This window comes from Falco cherrug, chromosome 12, assembly GCF_023634085.1.
Source record: "Falco cherrug isolate bFalChe1 chromosome 12, bFalChe1.pri, whole genome shotgun sequence".
In the NCBI taxonomy this organism is placed as follows: Eukaryota; Metazoa; Chordata; class Aves; order Falconiformes; family Falconidae; genus Falco; species Falco cherrug.
Genome location: NC_073708.1, coordinates 35,788,257 through 35,798,982, shown reverse-complemented (window position 1 = coordinate 35,798,982; position 10,726 = coordinate 35,788,257).

Below are 10,726 nucleotides of genomic sequence, written 5' to 3'. Positions count from 1 at the left end.
ACGGAGAGCACGAGTTTGTGCACATGCAGCCAGTGTCATAACCTGCAGGAGCGGGCTGGAAACTAGGACCATGCGTGGCAATCAGTTAGCTGAGGGGAATGTGCTCGAGCTTGTCTAGACAACAATTAACATGATGAGACGTGTTTACAGAGCACAGGGGAGTGGGAGACGGATGGCGCCAGGGAAAGGTAACAGCTTGCTGTTAATTGATGGCAGTTAACCACCAATCAGGGATTGCCTAGGATGCAATGCTTAGCTTCAGGAACCAATCTGTTTAAAACGCGCAGCTTCTGAAAGTGTATATAAACTCGTGCTTCTGTACAATAAATTGGCATTTGCTTGCATCAAGCTGCGTCCCGTCTCTTCATTCGCAGCAATAACCCTACTCCCTACACTCACTGACGCACCAAAAGGTGTATGTGCCTACGCGAACAACGCCGAACTCCATAAAGGCAGTCCTAACTGCCCTGCCTTCCCCTGCCTGTTTTAAGCTGTCGGCTTTCTCCTTTCCCAGGACCAGCTGTATCGCCTCCTTTCTGTAGCAAAAGTAATAAAGCCACTAAATACCTTCTCCAGGGGAGCAGTGCTGCACTTGCCCAAGACGTACTTTTTTGGCTCTGCATGAGTGCAGAAGTGTTGGATCAATTTTCTGACCACAAAAAGCAGGGAGCAGAACTTTTGTGCTGTGCCTCACATGGCTGCCAGGGCAGGGTGAGAAGCAGCAAGAGAATTCCTTCATGGCACCTTCTCCAGGAGAGCACTGCTGCACTTTGCCAATGTGTTTTGGGGTTCTGCATGAGTGCAAAGGTGAGTGGCCAGTCTTCTCAGTACAGAGAGCTGGTAGCAGAACTTTTGCAGTGTGCCTTTCGATGGCTAGGAGGGCAGGGTAAGAAACAGCAAGAGAATTCTTCTGTGGCACCTTATGTGGCGGAGCTGTGGCTGGATATTTCAGTGGAGCATTTGGGCTCTGTACGAGTGCGAAAATGAGCTCTTAATTTTTTCAACACAGAAAACAGGTAGCCAAACTTTTGTGGTTTCCTGCACATAGGCACCAGGGCAAGGTGAGATCCAGCAAGAGAAATCCTTCTTGACACCTTCTCTGGGGGAGCTGTGGCTGGAGGTTTCCATGGAGCACTTGGGCTCTGTACGAATGCAAAAGGGAGCACTTAAATTTCTCAACACAGAAAGCAGGTAGCAAAACTTTTGTGATGTCTTTCACATGGCTACCAGGGCAGGGTGAAAACCAGGGTAAACAGGTCCAGCTCCCAGCCTTTACTCCTAAGAGAGATGCTCCAGGTCCCCTCATGTTTGGATCCATACACTGGACCTGCTCCAGTAGTTCCCCATCTCTCTTGAACTAGGAATTCCAGAACTGGATAGAGCACTCCAGATGCAGCCTCACCAGGCAGGGTAGAGGGCACCCCAGACAGCGCTGTAGACAGATTTTGTGCCTTTGTGCAAGGCACAGTTTGCAGCACCTGCAGTGCGTAAGGTCTGTCCCTTACTGGGAAACGATCAGCAGCAGCAGACGAGGCCGAGGGGACGGCACCTGGAATCTTAAAGCTGAAACTGGATGCCAAGGACGTGAGCAAACGCTGCTGTCCTCAACAGCAGAGAGAAACACGACTGGGAAGCACAGCCCTGACAAGAAAAGAGGTTGCTGACAGTGGTGTCTCTGCTGCCCATGAGGGCCTTTGGTGGAGGTGAAGGTGATCGCCAGGAACGATAAGGTGCTGCTGACAGGCTCACTGTGAAAATGGTTGGTGTGTTCATTGGCTGTGTCATCAATGGGGAGAGTACCGGCCAGTGGTGAGAAAAAACAGCAGTTTGAGGACGTAGTCACACGAGCGGAGACACTGGTGTGATGTGCACTGTGGATATATCAAGATGAAGTCCCTGGCGGTCTCATGAAACGTCGTGGGTCACCTGAAGAAGACAAAGGCCAGCCCCATCGCTGTCCAGCTGATGGAGAAGCTCCTGCCCCTCTTTGCTGCGGTAAGGCTGATGGGGGAGCCCAAGCCTCGTGGGCAGGCAGGCGCTGGTCGGGGACAGCTACCTACAAGGACGCAAGTCCTACTCTGCTTCTCTCTACCAGGGCTTTGGCGAGCTGAGAGAGCTCTCCATCAGCCTCTTCAGAGACCTAATGAAGACTGTGGTGAGGAAAAACAAGAGGCAGGTGAAGACAAAAGTGGAAATGGGCTTGTTCCCTCTCATCTTTCACATGAGCGACCAAATCCACAGCGTGGCCAAGGCACAGATTCCAAAGCTAAGCAGAGATGTAGGGATGAAAACCTGAGATGTTTGGGCCAGGGTACCTCCCAGCTTCCTAAGGGCAGGATGACCCCAGGAAGAAAGGAAAAGGCAGGGAGATGCCACGTCTCCTTCCCCAGGCCGTGGTGCCACCTCCCAGTTTCTGCTGTTCTGCAGGCCTCCAGGGAAGCCCTCCTCGCTGCAGCAGAGCTCCTCAAGTGGAAAAAGCTCAAAAACCTGCTGCAGAGCCATCAGACATGGAGGATTGCAGAGTGCTTGGTGAGGACAACCCCTGGAGGAGCGCTGCCCCACGGGTCTGCCCTGCGCGCTCTGCAGCTGTGCCTCACCTGCCCTGCTGCAGCCCGCAGCCCACAGCCTGGAGCTGCATCCTTGTTCTCTGTCCTCGAGAAGAGAGCCCCAAGGGCTCTTCTCCACACCCCTCTCCCCGCACCCAGCGGGAGGGAGGGCTCTGGGCAGCGGCGGGTGCTGGCAGGCGGGACTGCTCCGGCCAGCTGGGGAGGCTGTGTGACATGCCCATACCCTTGTGCTCTCTCCAGCTACGGCGGGACAGGCGCAGGACCGAAGAGTACTTGAATCAGAGCCTGCCGTACCTGGAGGATGCTCAGGCCACCTTGCGAACAACAGCCGTCAGGTTCATCGGTGAGCCACAGCCCCCAGGGTCCCGCTTTTGGCAGCCCAGCCCCAGTCCCGCCGCTGCACCGGCAGCAAGGAGCAGCCCTGTGGCTGCCAGAGCCTCGGCTGCCCCGTGCAGGGCCTTGGCCTCTCTCTCCCACCCTTGACCATGCAGGTGGGCTCGGTGGCTGCCTTGCTCAGTCCCACCGGCCTCAGCTACTGCTCTTCCCTGGGGTCAGCCTGGTGAGGGGGAGGAGGGCGTGCAGCCCAGCCAGCTGAGCTGGGGGCTGTGCTGCTGGGAGCACGCTGGGGAGTGGGGGGTCTGATGAAGCTCTGTCCCTAGGGCTTGCTGGGCAGCTCCTGAGGGACCAAAGGGAGGAGAAGCTGGCTGAGATCTGCAGCAGTGAGTAGGGAGCATGGGCTGGAGGGGATGCCTGGTGGTTTTCGCAGACACGGCAGTTCATCTCTGCTCCGTTTCTTTCCATCACAGCCCTTCAGGCCTTGGAGGAAGACAGCGGACCCTCCATCTGTTCCCTGGCAGCTCAGACCACCTCCATCCTGAGCACTCCAAGGGTGCGGCAAACGTCACGATGCACCCTGCGATCACTGTGCTGCTGGTGCTGCTAAGCCAGGCAGAGGTGCAGCTCTTCTCCAGAGAACGGCTGCAATTCAATAAAGCTGGAACAAGAAGCCTGAACCCAGGGTGTCTTTCCCAAGTAGAACTGACGGGCAGCGAGGAGAGGGCATGGGATGGGTGGTCCCAGCTCTGACCTCCCTGTAGTTCTCCGGGCACCTCAGCGACACCACAGTATCTGCTTTTACTGCACTGCCACGTCCCTGCACCATGATGCACTCAGGAAGGTTTCCATGCAGAGTACAGAGGTGCTAAGGGTGCCAGAGGGACTGGGGGACAAACAGAGTGCCTGGGTCACCATGACTGCCTCGGGAGGGCTCCCAAGGTCTGGCTAGTCGAGCAACAGAAGGCTCTGGGGCATTACAGACACCTATGGAGGAGTGCCGCAGGGACTCAAGCGGAATGGTCGAGTCTAGGGGGGCAGGCCCCCAGTCCAGCGGGCTTCCTTTGAGTGCTTGAGGCTCTGCAGAGGGGTCTGGGGTGCAAGGAAGGTCTCAGGAGGCTAGTCCACCTGGGAGGACTAGCGCGAGCCTAAGACAGCTCCAGGGCAAAGACAGCTCCAGCGCACCCCAGGGTAGAGGGTGCCCAGGGCCAGGTGGCCTCCGCAGCCATCAGGGACCTGGGCACAGGCACTGTCATGTGGGGAGGCAGGGAGCGTGGCATGGGCTTGTTGTGCTCATCGTCTCCTTGCCCCTTTGCAGTGCCTTGACGTTGCAGCTAGTCCAGGCACTGCCCCCCACCAGCGCAGGGACCCTCGCGCAGCACTCCAGCTTAAGTTCCCTGGCACCGGCTGCCCAGAGAGGCCTCTGGAGACATTCCAACACCACCTGCACAGGATTTTGTGCAACCTGCTCTAGCACAGCCTGCTTTTACAGGGCGTTGGACTAGATAATCTCCAGAGGTTCCCTCCAACCCTGACCATCGTGTGATTCTGTGACTCCTGGCACTTTGGATGAGGAAGAAGAAGTCAGGATCTTCAGGCAACACAACATCTGACTGCCCTTCCAGTGCCTGTCCAAGAAACCTGCCAGTCCTCCCTAACAGAAGTTGGACCTCCACACGTGGGCTTGCAGATGTGCATGTGCACTGCAGGGCAACAGCCTTCTCTCTCTTCCCCATCTTCCACTGCAGGGCAAGTGCAGATGTTCTGTGGAGGAAGCACCAGCCTGCACAGGCCCTGCTGCCCTCCCTGTCATGCACTGGCCGTTCTACCTGGGCTCCCTCTACTCTGTCCCACACCACTGGCCTGGTGTGATGGCAGAGCCAGTGGCACTGCCCGGCACTGCACCTTCCTGGTCCATCAGGGCAACCTGGGTGCCAGTGGGAAGCTGGGAATTGCCCTTGGCCAGGGCCTCTCCCTGGAGCTGCCAGAGGAGGAATTCCTTGTGGATGGCAGGGATGCCAAAGCATGAGGAGTTCCCCATTGGATGGCAGGGACAGGGCGTAGAGCCCCATCGATGTGCAGCCACCCCCGGCAGCCCCTCAGCCATGGCCACGGTCACACAGAACCTCACTGGGGAGCTCATCCACATCGTCCAGGGCACCCTCATAGTGACCAGGCAGTACCAAAAGTTTCTGCAAGTAATGATGGCCAAGTGGCAAGAGGCGGTCTGTAGTGGGACACACACCACGCTCACCACCACCCCACAGTTGTCTCCCTCCCCCCCGCCAGGAAAGAGGAGCAGCAGGAAAGAGGATCAGCTCTATCCAGGGCTGCTGGAGCCCAGAGGGTTTCCCCAGGGCCTTAGCGTGGAGCTGCTGGGGCAGATGCGCACATGGAGAAGATGGCAGATGGGGACAAAGACCAAGGGGAGGACACGGGGCCAAGCAGAAGCAGCCCTGTGCAGGTGGGCAGAAGGAGCCCAATGGGGATGAGGAAGAGGAGCCCCATGACTCCAGACAGAATCAGCTCCATGGGCCTGGGCAGCACCATCCACGTGGGGCCGGGCAGGAGGACCCCAGCAGACCCAAGTCCCCGGCACCATGTCCCCGTGGGCAGGGCACGTGGGCAGGCAGCCTCAGGACCGTGCTGGGCAGGACTGTGCCTGCAGGAGGGCTGCTCCCAGCTGTGGGGCTGCCCAAAGGCTTGGTGGAGATGCGACTGCCGGCTCCATTGTGTCCGTTTCTGCAAGCCCCCGTGGTGGCAGCGCTGCTCCCACAAGAGCAATGGGTTCCCCTGCCAGTGAGCAGCTGGTGGGGTGCAGGGCTGGGACCCCCCTGGCCTGCCCCCTCATCTGAAATGTTAAATCTTTCCTCTATCCATGGATCTATCTGTGGAGTTCATCCATCCATCCTGCAGCTGGGGCTGCTTCACCCTCAGTGCCTGAACCCAGTGGGGATGGTCTGGCATTGGGCACTGCTGGCACCCACAGAATGGGGGGTGGGGGTGTCTGGTACCACACTGGTTGTGCTGGCATGTGGGGACCGGGCTGGGCTGGAGAAAGGGGCCAGCAGGAACCTCATGAGGTCCAACAAGTGCCAGCTCCGGCCCCTGGGGAGGAGCAAGCCCAGGAGGAACAAGCACAGGCGGGGGCCACCTTGCTGGAAAGAAGCTTGGCAGAGAAGGTCCTGGTGGGCCCCTCAACGAGCTGCCTACTGGGCAGGGGATCTGTGCCCCTTGCAAAAGGGGGAACTAGTATGTAGTGAGACCCCACAGTGCATCCATACACCACAAATAGAAAGTCATATTATCCCCAGGTTGGCATATTCAAATGGCTAATAAATGGGGTATAGCCTTGGTGCCTTAAACATTTTTGTCCAAACTAGATAACAGAGTTGAAACATGGGAATAAGTCCCCCACCCCATCAGAACACTGCGCTCAGGAATTGTTCGTGAATGATTTGTTGTGAATAGTGGAATAGAACCGTGGTACACCCCAGACTTGCGAACCCTTATTCCAGGCATGTGTCCTTGTTGGGGGTTTCAGGCACCAGGGTTTAAACTGCATAACACGTTTGCAGAACAGGTTTGCAGGTTTGGAGATCCCACGTGTTATGCAAAAACTACCAATCAAGGAAACACATTGCAATATGCAGTTTTGCTTACCCACAAAACAAAATGAATTTTGTGTGAGAAGGAAAAAAACATGCTACGACCCATCAACACACTCCACCGTTCAATATCCAGCCCCTCAGGGTCCTTTCTGAGCATGTTCAGATGGGAAGATGTACTTTGCACTAACTACTTCCTCAAAATTATTTACATATGCATAAGGCACTTGCATATGTCACTTTGTTCCTGGGGGCCTTTCTTGGGGTCCTTAGAGATCGTTGGTGGTCAACAACCTGGTGAACTTCAGCTGAACTTTCCTGGGGCACCTGTACTCTACTTGTTGTTATAGAACTTCATTTATTCTCTGTGCTGTATGGTCTTGAAGGCAACGCACCGTTACCCCACTACCCTCATCTATTGGTATAGCCCAGGTGCCTCAGAAAGCTGCCACCCCTTACTGAGCTTATTCAATAGGTCGAGTTAATCACTGCTTTAGCTGCAGCCTCTCCGAGTGATTCTTCATAACTTAATCCTGTCAGCGAGGAGAAGCGTCCAGCTCTGCCACTGAAGGCAGCAGCCTCGAGTCACCAGGCTGCTCCCTACAGGAAGCAATCCCGACTGCCTGGATCTCACCGCTGAGAGGCTGTATTTAAAAATGAAGTGTTTCCCAGCAAGGGAAACAAGGCTGGAGCACTCGTACTCTGGCTGGTGACTCTCCCAGGCAGCTGCAGATTCCCAGTCCCTCAGCAGGACAGGTGTAGCCAGAGCCCTGTCAGAGTCAGCAGAAAAACACGCTGGCCCTATTCCTGCAGGACCTACAGATGCCGGGGCGGCTCCAGGGGGCTCTGTGAGTCGGGGTGCCTGGGGCACCTGCCGGCGCCTCTTTCCCTCCTTGGCTCTCAGCTCACTCCCAGGGCTGCCCCAGCCAGGCCTGACTCCAGCTGCCCCGGGGCCTGGCACAGCAGGGGGCTGAAACCTCCCCACAGAACCCCCGGGCAGCCAGCAGGCAGCAGACACCCCTGTGCTAGCCCAAGGGGCATCCCTCGCCCCACGGCCAGCCACAGATCCCCTCAGCCGGGCCACAGCCCCACCACAGGCTGTGCCTGCCCAGCCCAACACGGCTGCCAGGAGGGTGAGGGTGGGAAATGGCAGCTCCCAGCATGCCCCGGGAACAACCTGGCCATGGGGCGGCCCCGGGCCTACAGCTCCCAGCATGTCCCGGGAACAACCTGGCCATGGGGCGGCCCTGGGCCTACAGCTCCCAGCATGCCCCGGGAACAACCTGGCCATGGGGCGGCCCCGGGCCTACAGCTCCCAGCATGCCCCGGGAACAACCTGGCCATGGGGCGGCCCCGGGCCTACAGCTCCCAGCATGCCCCGGGAACAACCTGGCCATGGGGCGGCCCCGGGCCTACAGCTCCCAGCATGCCCCGGGAACAACCTGGCCATGGGGCGGCCCCGGGCCTACAGCTCCCAGCATGCCCCAGGACCAACCTGGCCATGGGGCAGCCCCGGGCCTACAGCTCCCAGCATGCCCCGGGGCACGCCTTCTCCCAGCAGGCCATGGGACATCCCTGCCCTGCAGTCGGGCCCTGGGGGGACACGAGCCCCCAGCCCGGGCCCTGTAGGCCCCATGGCCCCTTCCCAGGGCTGCCCAAGCACAGGCCCCAGCCCCGGAGCCCCCGTGGGACAGGGACGAGGGGAAGGGAGGCACCGAGCGGCAGGGAGAGGTGGGTCAAGGCGGAGGGGTGGCCGGAGAGGGACAGGAGGCGGCCAGAGGGGCAGGGGGAGCAGGAGGGGCTGGGCAGGGATGGAGAAAGGACAGGGACTGGGCAGAGGGGTGGAGCGGGACAGAGATAGAGGGGCAGGGGGTGCCGCAGAGAATGCAGGATCAGCAGCAGGAGAGAGGGCTAGGGAGTGGAGCGGAGGGGCGGGAAGGGGGACAGAGGCACAGACCAGCACAGGCAGGGCGAGGGGACAGGATGAGCAGGCTGTGGCCTTGGCAGTGGGCGGCAAAGCTGCTTCTGTGGGTCTTTCCTTTCCCCCTCTGCCCTTATCCCCTCCCCACCCTTCCCCTCGATGAGGCTGTGTCTGTGGTGTGCCTGCTCTGGTGAAAGGAGCTCCTGCACCAGCCTGAGGGCAAAAGAAGAGGGGCAAGGAGCAAGCTGTTCCAGTCCTTAGTTTGCAGGTTTAATGTATCGGCCCTGTTCAGAAAACACAGCGTGTCTGTGTGTCAGTGGTGCCGGCAGATTTTTTTTCTTTATAGCAATTTCTTTAAATACCGGGCTTCATGCAGAAGGTTCACACGGTGCTGTGCTTGTAGTAAACGGAATTGCTTTTATGCATGCTGCATTCTGGAGGTGGCAAGTGCCAGGTTAGAGATGAAGATGGAAATGAAAGCAAGTGACGCACACGCATGGTGATCCTGCCACAAGCATGCTGTGTATTGACCTGGGAGAACGCTGCAGGGACTCTCAGAAGTCAAGGTTTTCAGTGCTGTTTCTGTGTTTGATACCCAAGGGATGGTTTCCCTCTGCATGCGTTTCTGGGCAGGCATGTGCATGGACCATAGGTGTGTCTCTATGGTGTGGTAAGTGGGACTGCTGGTAGCTTTCCATTTCATTCCAACTCAAAAGTAAAGAAAGATTGTACCTGCAAAAGAATTCAAACGGCCGTCTTTGTTTCCCAGAGCAAGCATACAAGCATGGGGGAGCGGTTTACAGGTTCAGAACTTCAGCCAGCTCTGGATGGTAAACCCTCAGGAGAGGAAAGAGAAGCCCCACTTTTTTAACTACAGCTCTGCTTCCCTTAATGTGTCTTCTTGTTAGATTGTGTCGGTAGTCAGATTAAAAGCACATGATTAAACTGTGCTTCTTTATGAAGATATTTGAGGGTAATTTACTGTCTTCAATCCTCTTACGAGTGGGGCACTCTGTTGCCCTGTGGGCAGTACAGTGTCGTGACTGGTAATTTTCCTTTTCTTGCCTAGTGTACGGATGCATTTATGAAGGCAAGTGTTGGGTCTTATTGGCGCCGCACAAGAAACCAACGTGTGAAACCCAGACATTCACTGTTAGAAACAGGAAGAAGCTGTGGGCCCTTGCTTCAGATTCTGCAAAAGATGTACCAAGGCTGAGGAATTTGGCAAAAAGGGAAGAAATGCCGTAGCATAACTTTGGGATGGCAGGTGAGGTTTCCATCAGTCTTCCTCAAACGTAGCAGCCTCATTTGGTTTGCGGATGTGGTGTTGAACTCAAACTGCGAGACTAGTTTCCTTTATTGCGGGTGGTACTGTAGTACACGTACCTTTCATGTCCCAAGTGAAGTTGCCAAGGCTCTAGTTAAACTTCTGCAGAACCACCTCAAATTTTCCATAGTGCGTGATTTCCTTCAACAGTCAAGTCCAGGTCTGTGGCATACAATAACCCCTACCCCATTTGGGATCTGGATGTGGTTGATTTTTAATTCAGACTTATCTGCTGTTAGAGATGTTCGGGTTTTGGTCCAAATAGGGAAATGCTGATTGTGTGCATTCTTTTGTTTTTTCATAGTGTTGTTCCATGTTTAGTCATTTGTTCCTTACAAAAATAATGTATGGGTGTCTATGGAGCTGGAGGTGTTTACGTTCTTGTGGCTGAATGTAGCAGTGGAGCTATCTTGCTGTATTTAAATCAAGAGGAGCATAATGTAACTTCACTTAAAATCTGGTCTTGGTAGGCAGATCCTACCCTGATAAGCATTTAAAACAAAACAAAACAAAAAAATCAAAAAAAATCAAATCTGTGACAAGGTATAGGTGGAGCACCTGAACGGGTGCAAGGCAGCAATTCTCTTGCTGATATCCACACATTGCAGAACTGTTGCCATCATGACCTTGAAATAGTGAGCCGTTAATGTTAACTACTAGCAGCTTGTGAACCTAACACCTAAAGGTAGAAAATAATTTCCCACTGCCACCTTTTTTTAATTTTCTTTTATGTTTTAAAGTTTCTGATTTGATACTTTCTGATGTATTTGAAACCTGTGTCATATCCTACGAAGTTTGTGACAAGTGTGTGGCAGATGGGACTTTTCTGCTTGGAGAGGTAGTGAGATGGAGAGTGGAGAATGGTTTTATGGCACAAGTGTAGAAGTATAAAAAGAGATTAAGAGGCTTGTGTACCTTGCTGCCAGTTCAGTGGCATGAGAATTCCTGTAATGACAAATTCCTTCTGGCT